Source organism: Mauremys mutica, unplaced genomic scaffold (assembly GCF_020497125.1).
Source record: "Mauremys mutica isolate MM-2020 ecotype Southern unplaced genomic scaffold, ASM2049712v1 000501F_np12_subseq_1:148776_obj, whole genome shotgun sequence".
NCBI classification, from domain to species: Eukaryota; Metazoa; Chordata; order Testudines; family Geoemydidae; genus Mauremys; species Mauremys mutica.
In genome coordinates, this window is record NW_025422981.1 from 122,921 (window position 1) to 142,924 (window position 20,004).

Here is a 20,004-nt window from a genome sequence, read left to right on the forward strand (position 1 = left end):
CTGTGTGTGGTGGGGAGGTCGATAGCGGTTTCTTTGGGTTTGATTTAGTTTGTTTTCTCATTCTCATTGTAAAAGCCCTGGATCATTTTGATGGGAACAATGTTTGTGGAAGGCCAAGGACAAGTAAGAAAAGTTAAAAATCTGCGTTGGAGTGAGGGGTCTCTGTGGGCCAGGGCAGGGGTGGAGATTTTCATGGGGAGGGGGTTAGGGGATAAACGAGAGGCTTTTGCGGGAATGCAGGGGGATGTTTTGCAGTTTAACCTCCCTACTTTCCTGTGCTGCTGCCCAGCTCAGACCCCACTGACACCCCTGTGACGAAGTGGGAATTTTCTGGATGTTTTGTTTGCATCTTGTGTGTACCTCAGTTTCCCCTATTTGTTGCACGATTATCTAGGTTAAAGGTCCAAAATGTGGGGTGCACCCTGCCAGGGGGAACGGAGTAACATTCAGGGGGATGCAACTGGGCCCAGGCCAGCCGCCAGGGGGGGTGGGGAGGAGGAGCCACCCAGCTCCACTCTTGGCTCCAGCCCCAGCTCTGGCCCCTGCCTCAGCCCCCTTACCCCTGTCTGTGTCCCTTCCCCCGTAGCTGCGGCCCCACTCCCAGCCACGACTCGGGGGGAGCATGGACAGGGGTGGGGGACATGACCCTGAAGTGTTTTGGGACCACGGATCTCGGTGGTGGGACAAGGGGGTTAAATCTTGGCAGAGACCCCAAAGGGCAGGTGTGGCTGCTTTCTGGCTGCCTGAGCCCAGACAATGGCCACAAATTCTGTCTCCTAGCAACCGATGGCCGGGGCGCCCCTGCTGCAAGAGGCCAGCTGGCTGGGAGGAGTCGGAGAACAAAGAACGAGCTGGAGGCCAGGTGAGCAGGTTGCCAGGGAAACAGGACAAAGGACAGACGAGGGGCAAAGGGCCTGGCTGAGTCGGGCTGTTGGGAGCAAGGAGTCTGCTGGGTTGGGACTCGAGGGGAGAGTCCAGGCTCTGAGTTCGGGGTCTCCCCAAGATGGACGTTGCTGAATCTTCCTGCTTCCTGTGCGAACACAGAACTTTCCCAGGCTGGATCCCAGACCCCTAACAAACCTTCTGTTGTACAGCGCTGGCTGAGAGTCACTGGTGACTGTGGAAGTTGGTGGTGCAGGACTCCCCTTTGGGGGGAGTGAGGCTTTCCAAGGTGTCCGATTCAGGTGGACTCACTGCAGGAAGCTCCTGGTGTGGAACAGGGGGGCTGAAAGGTCCAAGGTCAGTCCCAGGGGGTGCTGAAGCCAAGGAGGCTTCCCCCAGTGAGAGCGTCCCCTGGGGGGTGTCACACTGAGGAGGCTCCTGCCTGGGTTTGACTCAGAGCTGTTCCAGAGCACGGAGCCTGTGTGCCCGTCACAGCCCCCCAGCATGTGACCTACAGGCTCCACTCTGGCAAAGCTCCCTGTAAATCAGAGACAAACTCCCCCCTTCTCCCAGTTACTCTCCCCTGCAGAGAACCCAGAGCAGCTCCTGCCTCGCTGGGTCTCCTGCCAGCCACAGCTGGCCAAGGAGCTGCCCGAGCCGTTCCCCTGGGTCCCTGTGCAGGGGCAGTGTCAGTTCCGACCTCACAAGTACATTGGCGACGCTCCCTGCCTGTCACGGGGGGGACGAGGGCTTGATTCCCTGAGGAGAAAGCTGGGATTGTGACACCCGTGTATGTCTGCAGCGCAATTAAACCCCACAGCTGGCCCAGGCCGGCTGACTCGGGCTTGCCAGGCTCAGGATCCAGGGGCTGGAGCCCGACCATGGGGACCCTCCCCCCTCGCTAGGTTAAGTGGCCGATATACTGAAGATGAGTTTGTAAGTGGGGAATGTGCACTGGGTGCTGCCACTGGACAGACACTTCCCAGCAGAAGACCCACCCAGTGAATGTGATCTACTCTAAAAACATGTGATGACAGAAAGTCAGCCTGGGGCTCTGGATTTATCATCTCGCAACGACTCGATTCAACTTGCTCAGGTTAGAAAGAAAGATTTTCTTTTTATTGCGAGCCTGAAAATTGCCTCCAGTGTGAAAGTCAGAGCTGGATGATTTCACGCTCACGCACCCTTATCACTAATGGAGTAAAGGAACATGCAAACCAATGAAGCCTTAACATGTCATTTGCATCCTCAAGCCTTGTCCCTGTGGCAGGATCTCAAGGACAGACAGAAATGTTACACCCAGTGTCAGGAGGAGAGAGGAAAGCACTTCCCCTCGTGTATTTCCCCAGGCTGTTGTGCAAGGCAGCAGAGGCGCTTTATGGCATTTTCTGTCACTGATTTTTTTCATGTTGGTGTGGGAGGAAAGACTTAGACCTGCCCACTTTGTGACCCTGTGAATGTGAAGTGACCAAGTGGTGAGTTAACAATGATGCTGTTGCACAGGATTTGATTGGAATTAGAAAACAAAAAGCCCTTTAAGTGGAACTCTTGGGTGAATAGAATGAGCTGATTTATAGTCAACCTTGGAAGGCAATAGACTGTTACATTGGGCAGAACAGCCTGGTTTGGTTGGTTTGTTTGTTTCTTTGATTGGTTGGTTGTTTTCCCTGGTAAATTGCAGAGGGTTCAGAGAAGAGCCACAGGAATGATTAAAGGCTTGAGCAGGGAGAGGAGTTTAAAAACAAACCGAACCTTCCCTGCTCCTGCCGGCTGTGAGTGCTGAGGACATTTTCCTTCTCTACTCCAGGGTCTCTCTTCTGCCAGATTCTCAGCAAGTCAGGCCCCCTGCAGACTGTGGCAGAGCAGTTTGGTATGAAGCTGCAGGACTCACAATGTAAGAGTGCAGCTGCTGTAGCACCTTGACTGACCATGGGCTAAATCCTGCAGCCCTGGCAGCCCAGGATAACCTCCCACTGGTGGTGATGGGAATTTAGCCTTTGTAACGATCTGCTGGTACCTGAGCTCTCAGATGTGAATTAAACTGGGGGCAGACACAGCTCTGTCCAAACAAGTGAAGGATGTAAGTGAAAGAGCAAAGCTGGCCCTGGGGAGCTGCTGCAGTCCCATCACCACAGCTGGGAGGGAACAGAGGGAAAACACCTGGAGCAGCACCGAGAAAAGGAAGTTTGTCAGTGAGATCAGTAGCAATAAATGTGAACTGAAGGAGTGCTTTCTCCTCTGTGCCGACAGGTTTGAATTGTGTTACTTTACTGTGAGATAAGGCTTTACAATATCCTGCTCTAATTTCAGGATGGGTCTGCAACCATAATTAGTCTCTGTAGAAGTGGAACTTTCAAAATTCCCAAGGAATTTAAGGGGTGGGGTTCATAGTTGGTCACCTGAGGGTGTGCAGTGGAGTTCAAACCAAAGACCAGAGAGGCGAGAACAGGGATTGTGGGACACCTCCCGGAGGCCAATCACAGCACTGTAATCGACCAGGGTGTCTACACTGGCACCACGGGGCTGTAGTCCCGGTGCAGAAAGCTGTACGTCTCTGATTTACCGTTTTTACAGAGGGTGAAATGACAATTTTTCCTATCCCTGCCCTGTTCCTGCTCTTTGTTATAGTTCAATATATTTTAAGTGAGAAAAATGGTAGTAAAAATATCTGCTCTGCAGCACAACCTGAACCAACATCAGAGCAACTGGGAATGAAAATTTATTTCCAAAAGGGGAACTCGAAGACTAACAATGGCTTTGAAATGGAGGAACAGTATAACCGTGATACTCAGGGTTTGTTTAGACTAGGAAAAGTGATTGAATTTAGGTCAGTTGAAGGGGAAAGCTAATGCCAACCACTTCACCTGGGCTGCATCTGTTCTACAACTATAATTGTCTTTTTACATCAAGATCACTAACTTGAGCAGCCGACGCCATGTACAGCCCTAGTGGATGTAAGGCACAGATACTTTTTGCCTCAGTGTAGCTTGTTGGGATCTCCAGGAGCTGATGAACATTCCTGGCTCAAAAGGAAAAGAGATGATAGAAAAGATCACAGGACTGACCCCAAAGAAGGGTGAGCTGCAAAAGGCAGAAGCAGGTAACTCATCTGGTGGAGCTGAGAGACCACAGTGAAGATGGTGCAAAAATCACAATGTCGGAATTAGGAAATGTGATTTTTTTTTTAAATTTTGCCCAGCCCTAGTCAAGGGATTTATTACAGTTCTCTCTCATGTGGATTTTCTGATGTCTAATAAGGGTTGAGCTCTGATTGAAGCTTTTCCCACATTCTGGGCATGTGTAGGGCATCTCCATTGTGTGGATTCTCTGATGTCTGATAAGGGTAGAGCTCTGCCTGAAGCTTTTCCTGCACTCAGAGCACGTGTAGGGCGTCTCCCCTGTGTGGATTCTCTGATGTCTGATCAGGGTAGAGCGCTGCCTGAAGCTTTTCCCGCACTCAGCGCACGTGTAGAGCGTCTCCCCTGTGTGGATTCTCTGATGTGTAATAAGGGTTGAGCGCTGACTGAAGCTTTTCCCGCACTCAGCGCACGTGTAGGGCGTCTCCCCTGTGTGGATTCTCTGATGTGTGATAAGGTGACAGCTCCGATTGAAGCTTTTCCCACACTCAGCGCACGTGTAGGGCGTCTCCCCAGTGTGGATTCTCTGATGTCTGATAAGGTCTGAGTTCTGATTGAAGCTTTTCCCGCACTCAGCGCACATGTAGGGCGTCTCCCCTGTGTGGATTCTCTGATGTCTGATAAGGTGAGAGCTCTGATTGAAGCTTTTCCCGCACTCAGAGCACGTGTAAGGCATCTCCCCAGTGTGGATTCTCTGATGTCTGATAAGGTGACAGCTCCGATTGAAGCTTTTCCCGCACTCATGGCACATGTAGTGTGTCTCTTCCAAGTTGCTTCTGTCACTTGTTATAAGGTCTGAGTGGCTACTAAAGTTTTCCTCTGGCCTCTGCTGAGTCTCACAGGCTTTTGTTTTGTCTGCGAGTGCACAACTCCCAGAAACATTCCCTTTGGATCTTCCTGATAAAGAAGATAGTTCTCCTTCCTCAGCATCTTGTTGATGCGGTTTCTCCTCCTCATTCTGACTCATCATCCCATCACCTGATGGGAGACAGAGAGAATCCAGACACAGGTCACTCCCTTTGCCGGAAAGAAAGAAAATCTCAGAGAGAGGCAGGGGCGGCTCTAGGAATTCCGCCGCCCCAAGCAGGGCGGCGTGCAGCGTGGGTCGCACTGCCAGTCGCCGGTCCCGCTGCTCCAGGGCACCTCATGCAGACGTGCCTGTGGATGATCCGCTGGTCCCACAGCTCGGGTTGACCATCCGCAGGCGTGCCTGCAGGAGGTCCACCCGAGCCGCGGGACCAGCGCATCCGCCACAGTCATGCCTGCGGGGGGGGGTCAACCGGAGCCGCGGGACCAGTGAACCCTCCGCAGTCATCCTACGGGAGGTCCGCTGGTCCCGCGGCTCCGGTGGACCTCCCACAGGCATGACTGCAGAAGGTCCGCCGGAGCTGCCTGCTGCCCTGCTGGAAAAATGCCGGCCCACGCATGCACTTGGCGCGCTGGGCTCTGGAGCCGGCCCTGGAGAGAGGAATGGTAAAAGGGATGAACAATCCAAAATAAGTGTGGGAGAGATCAAACCTATCAGGTGCTGATTTTCCCCAAACCCTTCCACAGAGGAGAGAGGAAGGGGTCAGTTTTGGTCTGCATCTCACAAGAACACTCAGGGGAAAGCGAGACTGGGGAGGGACCTGCTGCCAGTTGTCAGTCAGAATAGGAGGGAAGCCATGAGTGACATCTGCCATAATGATTCCACATCTGCATGGAACAATCCTGAACTTGGAGAGCTCACAGGGTCTTTGTAGGGCATCCCAAATGTTTCCTGCGTTCCCGCACAGTTTTTGAGTTGGTTTAACCAATTCCTCACCTGTGAAAGCTGCTCTTGGAAGCACTTCTTTCTCAGAGCCCTGGAGGTCTGGGACCCACGGCTCTTCCCCTCGTTCCAGCTGCGAGATCACATCAGGTTTGGAATTTGGAAACCCTACTGCAGGTAAAGAAAACGAGGGAGGTCAGTGGAATTTGTGGGATACTTGTCACAAAGAATATTCCATGGTTTTAACCCCCAGCTCATTTTTAAGCAGTAACATCCCAAGGCCAGCTTCCTTGGCTCAAAGTGGCAGGAGAGTTATTATGATTATAAATCATATTAATTACCTTAGTGCCTAAGGACCAACTAACAGTGGGTCCCCATTGTGCTCGGCAAAGTACAAATAGAGAATAGTAGATGGGCCATGCCCTGAAGAATTTACAATCTGAATAGACAAGACAGACACAGAATGGGGGAAGGGGTAGAACCCACTGTTAGAATAGAGATATTCAGGCCTGCCTGTAAAGCTTATACTTTAAGAACTTAGGTGTATTTTTATCACTTAGCTACTTACAGGAGTATGAAAACAAAGAAACAAAATCACTGTCTGTATTTGTAAGGGCCTTCTCTTACTGTGACAGTCTGAGGCCTTGTTCTTAGGCTAAGGCCTTTGGCTAAGCAGCAGGGGCAGCCATAAGCTGGGAAGCGAAGGGTCACATCCTCACATCCCAAACCAGTCACACTGAAAAAGACGGTTACTCACCGTTTTAAATGTTGTTCTTTGAGATGTGTTGCTCATATCCATTCCAGTCGCGCCGTGTGCACGCTCGTCGGAAGTTTTTTACCCTAGCAACACTTGCACCGGCTGTGTGGACGGTATAGAGAAGCAAGCCAGGTTTGGAAGCACCTACATATTTCCTGGATGGGGACATGAGCCAGGAAGGCGGTAGAAGAGGCCTGTGCCCACATAGAATGGGCAGTGAGATGGCTAGCAGGAACGTGAGCCAGTTTGTAGCACGTTCTGATGCAGGATGTTAGCCAAGATGAGATCCATTGGGAAGAGACCAGCATGCCCTACATACGGTCTGCCACCGCTACAAAGAGCTGGGGTGAACGCCGGAAGGGTTTTGTTCTCTCTATATAAAAGGCGAGAGCCCTATGGACATCCAAAGTATGTAGTTGTTGTTCCCGGCGCGATGAGTGCGGCTTCAGGAAAAAAACTGGGAGGAAAATGTCTTGATTGACATGAAAAGCAGACACCACCTTAGGGAGGAAAGAGGGGTGTGGCCGCAGGTGTACCTTGTCCTTATGGAAGACCGTATAAGGGGGATCAGCCGTCAAGGCACGAAGCTCCGAGACTCGCCTCGCTGAGGTGATAGCGCAGAGGTGATAGCGACCTTTCTTCCAGGAAAGGTACAGCAGGGAACATGTGGCCATAGGCTCGGAGGGGGCCCCCATAAGCTTGGTCAACACCAGGTTTAGATCCCAGGTGGGGGCTGGGCGACGGACTTGGGGGTACAACCGTTCCAGTCCCTTAAGGAACCTGGAAACCATGGGGTGAGAAAAAATTGAACAGTCACTTTCGCCTGGGTGGAAGGCGGAAATAGCTGCCAGATGAACCTTTATAGAAGAGACCGCCAGGCCCTGCTCTTTGAGGGACCAGAGGTAATCCAGGATAGTAGGGATAGAAACCTGCCCGGGGACCAAGTTACTCTGATCGCACCAGTGCGAGAAACGCTTCCACTTGGCGAGATAAGTCATCCTAGTGGAAGGCTTCCTACTTCCCAAGAGGACCTGTTGTACCGAAGCAGAGCAGCACAACTCCGATGGGTTCAACCACGCAGGAGCCATGCAGTGAGATGAAGGGACTGCAGGTTTGGGTGGTGAAGCCTGCCGAAGTCCTGTGTTATGAGATCCGGCCACAGTGGCAGGGGAATCGGATCCGCCACTGAGAGGTCGAACAACAGGGTGTACCAATGCTGCCTCGGCCATGCTGAAGTGATGAGGATCAATTTGGCTCTGTCCCTGCGGAGTTTGAGCAGGACTCTGTGAACGAGGGGAAACGGCGGAAAGGCATAACATAGGTGCCTTGTCCACGGGAGGAGGAACGCGTCTGAGAGGGAGCCCGGGGAGCGTCCTTGGAAGGAGCAGAACACCTGGCATTTCCTGTTCTCTCGGGAGGCAAAGAGGTCTATGCGGGGAAAGCCCCACCTCCAGAAAACGGAATAGATGACGTCGGGACGGATCGACCACTCGTGAGACAGGAAGGACCTGCTGATGCGATCTGCCAGAGTGTTCTGGACTCCTGGGAGAAAAGACGCTACCAAATCGATTGAATGGGCTATGCAAAAGTCCCACAGGTGAGTGGCTTCTTGACAAAGGAGGGAGGAGCGCCCCCCCCGCTTGTTTATGTAATACATGGTCGTTGTGTTGTCCGTGAACACGGATACACAGCGGCCTTGTAGATGGACCCGAAACACCTGGCATGCTAGACAGACTGCCCTCAGCTCCTGCACGTTGATATGCCGGGTCAGCTCCTGGGGCAACCAGAGGCCTTGAGTGTGAAGGTTCCCGAGGTGGGCACCCCAACCCAGAGACGATGCGTCTGTGGTTAGTGCCACCGAGGGCTGAGGAGGGTGGAACGGCATCTCTGCGCAAACTACAGTGGGGTCCAGCCACCAAGTGAGGGAGTCGAGAACCGTCCTGGGGATAGTGATCACCGAGTCTATATTGTCTCTGTGTGGACGGTATAGAGAAGCAAGCCAGGTTTGGAAGCACCGAAGTTGCAGCTTCGCGTACTTGGTCACAAAGGTGCAGGACGCCATGTGACCTAATAGACCGAGGCAGGTGCGCACCGACGTTGTCGGGAAGGATTGAAAACTTCAAATGATCGAAGACATTGCCTGAAACCGTGGCAGAGGAAGGCAGGCCCTGGCCAGATTGGAGTCCAGAACTGCTCCAATAAAGTCTATTCTCTGCGTTGGAGTCAGGGTAGACTTTTCTACATTGATCATGAGGCCGAGCCTCCCAAAGAGGTCTTTGACGACACACAGGTGCTGTGATACTTGCAACTGGGAAGTCCCTCGAATGAGCCAATCATCGAGGTACGGGTAGATGTGTATTCGATGACGGCGGAGGGAGGCAGCTACTACGGCCATACATTTGGTGAAGACTCTTGGGGCCGTAGAAAGACCGAAGGGAAGCACCGTGAACTGGAAGTGCTGTTGGTTGACCACAAACCTGAGATACCGTCTGTGCGGTGGGTAAATGGCAATGTGGAAATACGCGTCCTTCATATCGAGGGCAGCATACCAGTCACCCGGATCCAGGGATGGGATGATGGTCCCCAGGGATACCATGTGGAACTTGAGCTTTATCATGAATTTGTTGAGTTCTCGGAGGTCCAGGATCGGTCGTAGACCCCCCTTTGCCTTGGGGATTAAAAAGTAGCGGGAATAGAACCCCTTACCCCTCATGCCCTCTGGCACCTCCTCTATGGCTCCCAGATTTAGGAGCGCATGGACCTCTTGTAAGAGAAATTGCTCGTGAGAGGGGACCCTGAAGAGGGACGGGTAGGGCGGGTGGGATGGGGGTGGAGAAACAAATTGGAGGTGGTATCCTGTTTCCACCGTGCAGAGGACCCAACGGTTGGAGGTCAGCTGGGACCAGGCAGGGAGGAAATGGGAGAGGCGGTTGAAGAAGGAGGGAGAAGGATCCGGCAGGGAAACTGGTGGGCCGTCCTCAGACATCCCATCAAAAGTTTTGTTTTGGCCCCGTAGGTGGTTTAGGGGGCGCTTGACTTTGGTTTCCCTGAGGGCCAGACTGTCTCCGCCGATTCCCCCTGCCGCGCCGTCTGGTCGTATCCTGACGCGGCCTAGGCTGGTTATAAGGGCGGTATGGTTGGGGCCTGAAGGACCTACGTTGGGTCACCGGCGTGTGCATACCCAACGAGCGCATTATGACTCGATTGTCCTTGAGGCTCTGCAACCTGGGGTTGGTTTTGTCCGAGAAAAGGCCCTGGCCCTCAAAAGGCAAATCCTGAATTGTCTGCTGCAATTCTGGGGGAAGGCCTGAAGCTTGTAGCCAGGAGATGCGTCTCATCGTTACCCTGGATGCAAGCGTTCTGGCTGCCGAGTCCGCTGCATCCAGAGAGGCCTGGAGGGAAGTTCTTGCCACTTTTTTACCCTCCTCTAGTAGAGCCGTAAACTCTGCGCGGGACTCCTGGGCAAAGAGTTCTGCAAACTTCCCCACAGACACCCACGTATTAAAATTATAACGACTTAGGAGGGCCTGCTGGTTTGCTACCCTAAGTTGGAGGCCTCCAGCCGAGTAGACCTTACGGCCTAGGAGGTCCATGCGCCTAGCCTCCTTCGCCTTAGGAGCCGGTGCATGCTGGCCATGACGCTCCCGTTCGTTCACGGATTGGACAACCAGGGAGTAGGGAGGTGGGTGGGTGTAGAGATATTCGTACCCCTTTGCGGGGACCATATATTTTCTCTCTACTCCCCTAGCTGTAGGTGTAATAGAAACTGGGGATTGCCAAATTGTGTCTGCATTGGCTTGAATAGTGCGGATGAACGGGCGAGCCACTCGAAGGGGCGCATCCGCCGATAATATGTCTACGACAGGGTCCTCTATTTCAGCAACCTCCTCCACTGGCAAATTCATGTTTTGTGCTACTCTCCGCAAGAGGTCTTGATGGGCCCTGAGATCAATAGGCGGAGGACCAGAGGAGGATGTTCCTGCCACTGCCTCATCAGGAGAGGAGGAGGAGGAGAGGCCTGGTACCAACGGGTCCTGAGGTGGGTCATGGACCGGTGGAGCACCATCTGCATCCGGTGGAATCTCAGGGTCTGCAGATTGAAGTGGATCCTTGTCCGTGCCCGCGGGAGGAGGAGGGCTTACTGTCGCTTCAGGAACCCTGTGCTCTGAGGGGCCGGAGCATTGAGCCACAAGTTGGGCACCTTGGGCCTCGTGATATGCCCACAGAGTCCAAACGGCCCATCGATGAGGACCTTGCTCCTGGCTTTGTGCCTCTGGATGGTGGCACAGAATATCAGATGCCTGGTCCTGGTGGTAAGAAGCACTCCCAGCCTGGGACGACATTGACGTGTGTCTCGAAGGCCGTGGCGGGGCCGAGAGACCCTGGTAAGGTACCGCTGTTGCTGACGTGCGGTCACGGGGCGGTACTGGTGAGCGGTACCAGTCTTGTCGGTGCCACAAACGAGACCGGGACCTTCTACCATGCCGGTGCCGGGAGGTCGACTGGGATCTCGAGTCCCTGTGGCAGGAGTGACTGCGGGACGCACGGTACCGAGATCGGTACTGAGAGCCGGATCGGTACCAGGAGTATCTGTCCGGTGACCGAGATCTTGAAAGTCTCAGCGAGTACGACCGGTACCGCGATGGAGAGCGGTGCCGGGACTGCGAGCGGTGCCGGAATCGGGAACGGCGGGAGTGGGAACGTCTCCGAGACCACGACCTGGAAAGACGTCTCTCCGGTGGACCGACAGAAGGAGGCCTTATCAGGGCCGGCTTGCCGATGGATTGGATAACCCGCACCGGCGGTGCTGGGGGTTGAGGCTGCATCGACTCCGTCAGTGCGATGAGCTCTCTTGCCGTTGAGAAGGTGTCCAGCGTACAAGGAAGAGAGAGCTCAACCACAGCATGAGCCGGGGAGCTATGTGGCACCGGACTCAATGGCCCTTGCGGTACCGGAATCGACGGTGCCGCGCTAGGAGGAGCTGCCAACTGCGGTGCCGGTGTTGGTGGTGCCGCAGCAGTTACCGGGGTCCGACGGATGGACTTTGATGTGCGCTTCTTCTGCGAGGATGGGGTCAGAGGAGTACATCGTTTCCCAGCCAGGGAAAGGGAGCGGTGCCGGGGAGCCGGTGCCGGGAGTCCTTTTTGGTACTGAAGCGATCCGGTGCCGAAGGTGCGCTCCTCACCGATGCGGGTTGGGTGGACGGTGCCGGCACTGCAGGACTAAGGGCCAATTCCATAAGGAGCTGCTTTAGTCGGAAGTCCCGCTCCTTCTTCGTTCTTGGCTTGAACGACTTGCAATTTCGGCACTTGTCTGTCAGGTGGGATTCTCCTAAGCACTTTAGGCAGGAGTCATGAGGATCCCCCACCGGCATCGGCTTCTGGCACGCCGAGCAGGGTTTAAATCCCGGCACCTTGGGCATGAGCCCACACCGGGTCGGAGGAAAGGGGGCTACTCCCCCAATCCCCCGCTTAACTATATACACTAACTATGAAAAAAACATACTAAAACTAACTATAACTACAAGAATTTGAACTATATACACGATAAAGAGTAAATAACTCCGAGAAGCTAGGGATGTGGAGGTCAGCAAAGTCGCTTTCCACAGTTCCAACGACTGTCACGGGCGGTAAGAAGGAACTGAGGGGTGGATGGGTCGGCAAATGTATATATCCGGCGCTATAGCGGCGCCACTCCAGGGGGCGCCCAGCCGACCCACCGAGTGTTGCTAGGGTAAAAATCTTCCGACGAGCGTGCACGCGGCACGCGCACACCTAACTGGAATGGATATGAGCAATCACTCGAAGAAGAACTATATTTACCCTGAGGATACGACCCCTGCTAGGGACAATAATGAACTGAGAGACCTCCCCAAGGGCTTTGTTGAGCATTCCAGATGTTTCCTTCAGGCACTTACAGATTCTGAGGTGGTTTAATGTTTCCTCACCTGTGCATGGAGATCTCAGGATCTCTCTTTCCTCTGAACCCTGGAGGTCTGGGACACATGGCTCTTCCCCTTGTTCCAGCTGGGAGATCACATCACGCTGGAAAACTAGAAACCCTGTTCAGATGAAAGAAAACAAAGGAATTCAGTTGATTTCATAAGACTTGGTCATAAAAAAACATTCTATTAATTTAACTTCAGTGCTTGGTGTGACCTGGTGGGCCAGGGGCAGTTCTCACTGAAAATGCCAAGATCAGGGCAGGCTGAAAAAGGGAGAGCAGATGCTCCCAAAACTGCTGGTTAACATGGAAGTTAAACTCACTGACCAGTCACCAACTGTGCTTCTGATTCCCCACATGGGTTATCGAGAAGCTGAAAAAAGAAATCACACAGCTCCCTTCATTGCATCCCAGTTCTCTGACTCCTAATCAGCAGCGAGGTCCAGTACAGTGAGAGGTTATTTCAAAACTCTGCTCACATAAATAAAGTGTTCCTCTGACCCCAAAGGGTCAGCCACATCACCAGGTCAGTATAGGTTTGGATATTACCCAAAATTCCATCCTTCCAGACAATCGTTTAGCATCTAAACTAAAGGTTTAAATGAAAGAAAGACAGAAAGAAGTTAAATGGGAAAGCAGTCAGATACATTCCAAAATGGATATATCAGGTTCTTAGCAGTATTGGTGAGTTGCTGGCTTGAAAGTCTGTCTGGAACACATCCATAGCTTGGATGGGTCATTCACTCCTTTGTTCCAGGGTTCAGTTTGTAGAGAAGTTGCTCCAGAAGTAGGAAGGGGGATTGAAGACAAAATGGAGATGATGCAGCTGCCCTTTACATTCCTTTTGCCATGTGGCCTGTACTTCCTGTGTCCCAAACACAAGATTCACAGCACATGGCATGGAAAAGCCTTGGAGTTCTCATTACACAGGCATACCCCGGCATGTCTTGCTGACTCAATAGGTGTATCCCCTTGGTCCTTTCCATGGGCTCATTGTACAGCTGATGACCCTCAATGGGCCATCAAACAGGCTAGGCAGTGTTGATGTCAATATGTCTGGGGGTGTCACCCAGAAACACTGCACAAGTCTGGAAATACAGATATACCCTACATATCTATAACTCACAATACAAAGGTGATACAAACGTAGAAACAATATTATCATACTTGGCAAATCATGACATTTTTACTGACACCTTACATGGCATATCTAGCACAATTCATTGTAATTTTATCAGATTATATTATTATTTTATTATTAATACCAAAGTGTCTCACAATTCCGTACAGTGTCACACGTGGTAAACCAGTGAATTCCCAGGACCAGTTCCCCAGGTCCTTGAAGATGCCGAACACTGTGTCTATGAGGGATTGAAATACCCACATATCTGCTGGGAACACACACACAGACACTGTGTCAGTCTATACCCCTGTGTTCACGCTTCTAGAAAATTATGATCAATTTTGTACACAGTATGACTTGTGAGGTATCATTTGAAAATGCATAATCTACTGAATATTATCCTCCTGTTAAAATGTGTAGTAACACTGTATGTAAAGTTATGAGATTTTACTGTATGATATTACTGAAAAAGTTACAATTCTGGGGAACACCCACAGAGCAGTTCCTCAGAGACAGCCAGGCAAACAGCTGGTCAAACAGCCATTCTCCTGCAGGGGGAAGGTGTGAAGAAGACATTTACATTCCATCACAGGGACCTCTTGAAGCTGTTGTGGAAAACAACCACACGACTGATTTTGAATCAGCTCAGCCTGAGGCTCTTTTCTTGGTTAAAAGTGCGCAGCGGGCGACAGCTATTGGAATAATGTCCCCCTGAGCTAAAAATCACACAAGCCTTTTAAAGCTTAAAACCCCAAACAATGACACATACATTGCATGTTAATTTCCTTATTTGGAATATATTGCAAAATATGATGCAGGTCAAAAGCAAGCTGAACAATCAGTTTTCCATATTCGGCCTTTCCTCTTATTGTTATTACACCTGGTGATATGGGAGCAAGACTCTGCATGTCTCAAGAAATGTCACTACCAACCTAGACCATTTTCACATGCTGGGGTGCAACCCAGAGCAGTGAGGAGTTGTGTCATCTGTAATCCTGGGTGAGATTCAGTGTTCTGCTGCTGGAGCTCCCCTGTCTGGATACTCCCAGCCAGCATTCAAGGATGCACCGAGAGGTTCAGAGACAGAGAGAGTGTCCTGGGGAAGCTGGGAACAGGAAGCATGGGCTGGTGGGGTTCAGAGGAGAAAGGGAACAGGAAGGGCAGGGATATCACTGAATGCAGGTTCTCAGCAGTACTAGATGTCAGGATAGCACATAGTGCAGCCCATTGGAAAACATAATCCCAACTATACATACAGAATGATGGGGTCTAAATTAGCTGTTTCCACTCAAGAGATGGATCTTGGAGTCACTGTGGATAGTTCTCTGAAAACATCCACTCAATGTGCAGCAGCAGTGAAAAAAAGCGAACAGTGTTGGAAATAATTAAGAAAGGGATAGATACGACAGAAAATATCATATATCATATTTGTAAAAACAGCAAATGAATCCATGATACACCCACATCTTGAATACTGCATGCAGATGTTGTCGCCCCATCTCAAAAAAAGATATATTGGAATTGGAAAAGGTTCAGAAAAGGGCAACAAAAATGATTAGGGCTATGGAACAGTTATGCCAGACCTAACCCCCAGTTTCACTTGAGCAAACAGGAGCTATTTGACACTGTGCGATACGGCTCCTGTGCTCTGTTCCCAAAGTGTTCTGCAGCATGGGAGGGTCTGTGGCAGTGTGTGTGTGTCACTGGCATATTGGGGTGATGCTGAAACAGGACAAAGTAGAGGTGGCATTGGGGGGTGGCATGAACCATCTTTCTTCATTTCCCCTTCCAAGATCCGAGGGGACAGGAACCCTTACCCAGCGAGGTCACAGTCTCATAGTTCTCCTTCATGACATCCCAGTAGAGGGCTCTCTGAGCGGGGTCCAGCAGAGCCCACTCTTCCCTGGTGAAATGCACAGCCACCTCCTCGAAGGTCACCGGCCCCTGAAAGAGCAAGAGTCCAACACTCAGGATCTCTTTCCCCACTCACAGCCCCACTATTTGTGGCAGAGAGGAGCCAATCAAATGGAAGCTCTGGGTGGATCGCAGTCAACAAAGTCCCACCCCACCCCGCTCAGCGTATCCAGCAAATACCAGGGTGAGGGGACGAAGAGAGAGCCCCTTGTCTCTCCCAGCAGATCCATCACACACCTACTAGCCACCGACTGATACAGGAGATGGAGCCCCTAGCAGGGTCCAGGGAGAGCTCCCTGGTAGGAAGCCCAACACCCTCCTCATTGTGAGGAGCAGGATATGAAGGGAGAGACAGCTCCAATAAGCCTGACTCATGGGTGCCCCCTTAATATCTCACAGCAGCCGCTGGTTAGTGAGCTCAGGCTCCAGCCCTGGGAGTCTGGTCAGTTTGACTAGCTCCATGTAGGTGGGCTATTTTCTTTCTTCACAAATTAGGCCATTTCCACCTCCCAACCTCCTGGGTCTGTTCCTAGAATCTAGGGCACTTATTAAATAACTCCCAGCAGGTTTGCCACACCCTGGCCTCCTGCTTTCCCCACCCTGTGAATTTCCTGCCCCGCTCCAACCTCCAAACCAGACTGTGCAAACATTCCCATCTCCGATGTATTTGCTCTCCCTCTCCTCCAGCAGGAACCCACCAGCAACGCCCCCAATAATCTCTACCTGAGTTGGCTCCACTGCAGCCATTTCTCTTCCCTGTCCCATGCCAGGCTGGGATGAGCTGGAGCAAAATATGGATGTCATTCTGCAGCCTGTCTGGGGGAGAAGGGCAGTTGTGGGTGTTTCAGAACCGGTTTTAGTTAATTTCACATCAGAATTCCCCCAGGCCCTTTCCCTGCAGACAGACACCCTAGATTCTGCCATGCTGGGAAATGCTCAATCTGTTTATTACAATGTAGACCTGGCCCCTCCTGCCAGGCTAAGCCCAGAGACATTTTCAACCTCCCTTCTCCGTCCCCTCACCCTGTAACAAAGTCTGTGAACACAAGGCTAGAAAAGAGCAGAACCAAAGGAGTCACTGTGGGGGATTCCCTCGGACACTGACCCCACGGCAGCCACATCCCAGCAGGGGGAATATGGAGTCAGGAACTGGCTTTTCCTCTCTCTGATCCTTGTTTTGTCCACTGGAAAGTGGTTCTGCCCAGGGATGCAGCAATACATGTGTCTGGGTGGACTAGAGAGCTGGAAATCTCTCCCCCCTCATTTCTACCACTGCCCCTTTCAGTCTCTCCTTCCCCGTCCTCTCTCCCTGCCCCTCTGGGCTGGGACAGTCCCATTTCTAGGGGCTTTGCTCTCCCATGGCTGGGTTTTCTACTGGCAATTGCTAATGGGAGGAGAAATGAGAAGATGCTGTTTGTGCAGAGTCACTTTCTTGCCAGACCCCAGCACTTTCCCTGAGGTCTTTCAGTTACCTGGAGACTCTGGCTCAGAATTTAGTATTAACAGGGCCCAGGGCTGCCCTAGGGGGCTAGGACCAGCTGGAGAAAGTCATCCCCTGGGCCGGGCAGAGAAGCAGCTTTAATTCAGGTCACTTCCCAGCACAGAACCCCACTGGGGGAGCAGCAGCTACTAAGCCTGGTCTCCCAGATCACAATGGAGGCTGCAGCGTCTGACCCAGGAAGCTGAACCCCAATGTCCTGAGCAGAGAGGGACAGAGCGTTTGAGCAGCTTCCCTCCTTTAGCTCTCTGGGGAGAGCAGCTAATGAGAGCCCCTCCTCACAGGGAGAATTGCTGATCTCATTTGCCCCACTGTCCATCCAGAGTCACTCCTTGTCTTTCCATACAGTGACTCTGGATTAACAATGGTCTCAATGAAACCAGAGTTCAGAAAGAATGAGTCCAGAATGCTGTGGAAGAGACCATCGTGTGACAGTGCTGACCCCCCCTCCCACCTCCCTCACCCCCAGATCTAGGACAAGGACTGGACAATGGACTCGACAATCTAGGACAATGGAACGGGAAGTTCCTGCAGTTTTAAAGAGGGGAGAAGAGCACAAATCTGTGATTTCACCTCACAGTGTCTGATAAGTGGCTAGAAAGTTATCACAGTGACTGGGCCTGGCCGGGAAATGTCGGGCAGTGCTTGGAGCCAGGATTCTGGCATAAGCTAATTAGGGAGAAGAAGCGAGGTCGGGAGCAGCCCCCAGAGCCCCAGTCAGCCCCCTCAGATACTCCCTGGGACCCAGCCCCCAGTGTCCCTGGCCAGGGACCTCAGATACCCCTCAGAGCCCCACCGGCCAGAGAACCCCCACCAGACCATCACTGCCAGGTTGGGAATCCCAAAGGGTTCCCCCCACCAAGAGACCCCAACAGCCAGAGACCCCCCAAAAGGGACCCCCACTGGGAACTCAGTCCCTCACTGCCTGCCTAGGATCCCCCCCCCCGCCCTCCAGCAGGATCTGCCCTGCTCTTTGCCTGGCACCCCCTCCTCCCCCCTGCGGGATCCCCTGGTGCTTTACAGGGGCACCCCCTGGCCTAGCGCCGGGGATTCTCCCACACACACTCTGTGCACTGGGCAGGGCAGCGATCCCAGGAGTCTGCGGGGGAAGCCCAGACAGAGCCCCTGGCACAGCACCAGGCTCCCTCTAACCCCCTGTCCCGCCTCCCCAAGAGACGCCCACCCCGGCTGTTCTGCAGCCACCAGGACCCACAGCCTCAGGGCTGGGCACATCACAGCCACACCCTGAAACCCCAAATCTCCAGAACCCACCAACCTCACTAGGGTACCCCCTGCCCAGCCACCCAGAGGTCTCCCCCACCACAATCCCCCTTCAGCTGCTATCTCCCCACACAGCCCCACCCCCACCCAGCAACACTGTTACCACACAGTGCCTGAGAAGTGGACAGAAAGTTATCACCGCCCCCTGATGGCCAGTCACACAGGCAGAGGGAGCCCTGGGGGATGTCTCTTGAACTGGAGTATGGAAGGACTGGAGGGACAAAATACATAAGAAATGTCCATGGCCTGTCACTAGCAAATAATGGCCACCATGGATCCACCCCAGAGGTGGCTGCATCTTAGCACTGTGGGAAGCAACCCCTCACCAAGGCCATTTGCCATGGGGCTTGGGATACTTCTCAACTCACACTGCACTCAGAGTGACCACATCATCCCGTGCCAGCTGGAGAAAAGGGTCCAGCCAACTCTCCCGTTACTGGTTGGGAACCACCGATCTCCAAACAGGGGAGGCCTCTGGCTTTGATGGGTATTAAATATGTGGCTGATCTCTTTCTTTGGCAAACATTTTAACAGAGGTAAAGGAGGGACCAAATGATTCACAAAGGAGTCGGGAAAGATGATCTCTGGGCAATTTCACCCCCTGCGACCTCCAGGATGGAGAAGAACTCAGGGCAACAGGTTCCCTCGAAGGAAGAAGTTGCTGGGATTTAGAAACACGGGGAACAGCCCCAAACCCGAGAGGATTTTTAACTGACATTTGATAATAACACAGAAAGAGGCAAAAACTGAGCTTTGAGAGCAACGTTCAGAAATGAAAGAGAAAGGGTGGAAATCTGAGAGATTTTGGATCCATTTTGCAAATTATAGAGAGACAAGTGGAAAATCAGAGGGATTTTATATCAGTTGTTGATAGGAGGTAAAATCTGAGTGTTTCACATCAATATTTGATAAATGAATAAAGAGGAAATGGGCAACATTTGCAAACATTTTATATCCATGTTCAAGAAACTGAGAAAAGGTGTAAATCTGAGCTTTTCTTAGTATTTTATAATTAGAGAGACAGGGGAAAAATCTCAGGGCATATTCAATTAGAAATAGACAACTAGAGAGCAGTGGGGCAAATGTTTAGGGTATTTTATATGAATCTTTGAGATTTGCAAAGAAAATGTGTCACAAACTGCGTATTTGATAACATGAGAGAAAAACACCAAGATCTGAGGGGATTTTATATTGCTGTTAACGAACTAGTGGAAAAGGGGGACTGTTGGACTGGATTTTATACAACTGTCCATTACATAAACACAAAGTAATGGTTCCCCCCTCCCCCACCATTGCCATGGGCAGCAGGGAGCCCTTTGAGGAGCTGATGAAAAGGGCAAGGGAGGGGGAGCTGGAAAGTTCCTGGATGAGGGAAGGGGGCAGCAGTGGGGGACAGGCGGGTGACTGGCAACTGATGGTTGGGGCAACTGTGTTGGTAGTTAGGGGGCAACAACTGGGATTGGGAAAGGGGGGTCTGGGCAGTCCCCATGGGGGATACGTGCGCCTCCCTTCCCTGCCCGGGCAGAGAACCGGCATCTCATAGAATATCAGGGTTGGAAGGGACCTCAGGAGGTGTCTAGTCCAACCCCCTGCTCAAAGCAGGGCCAATCCCCAACTAAATCCCCAAATGGCCCCTGCAAGGAGTCAGCTCCCAGCCCTGGGTTTAGCAGGCCAGTGCTCCAACCACTGAGCCATCCCACCCCCACGCCAGGGGCAGCC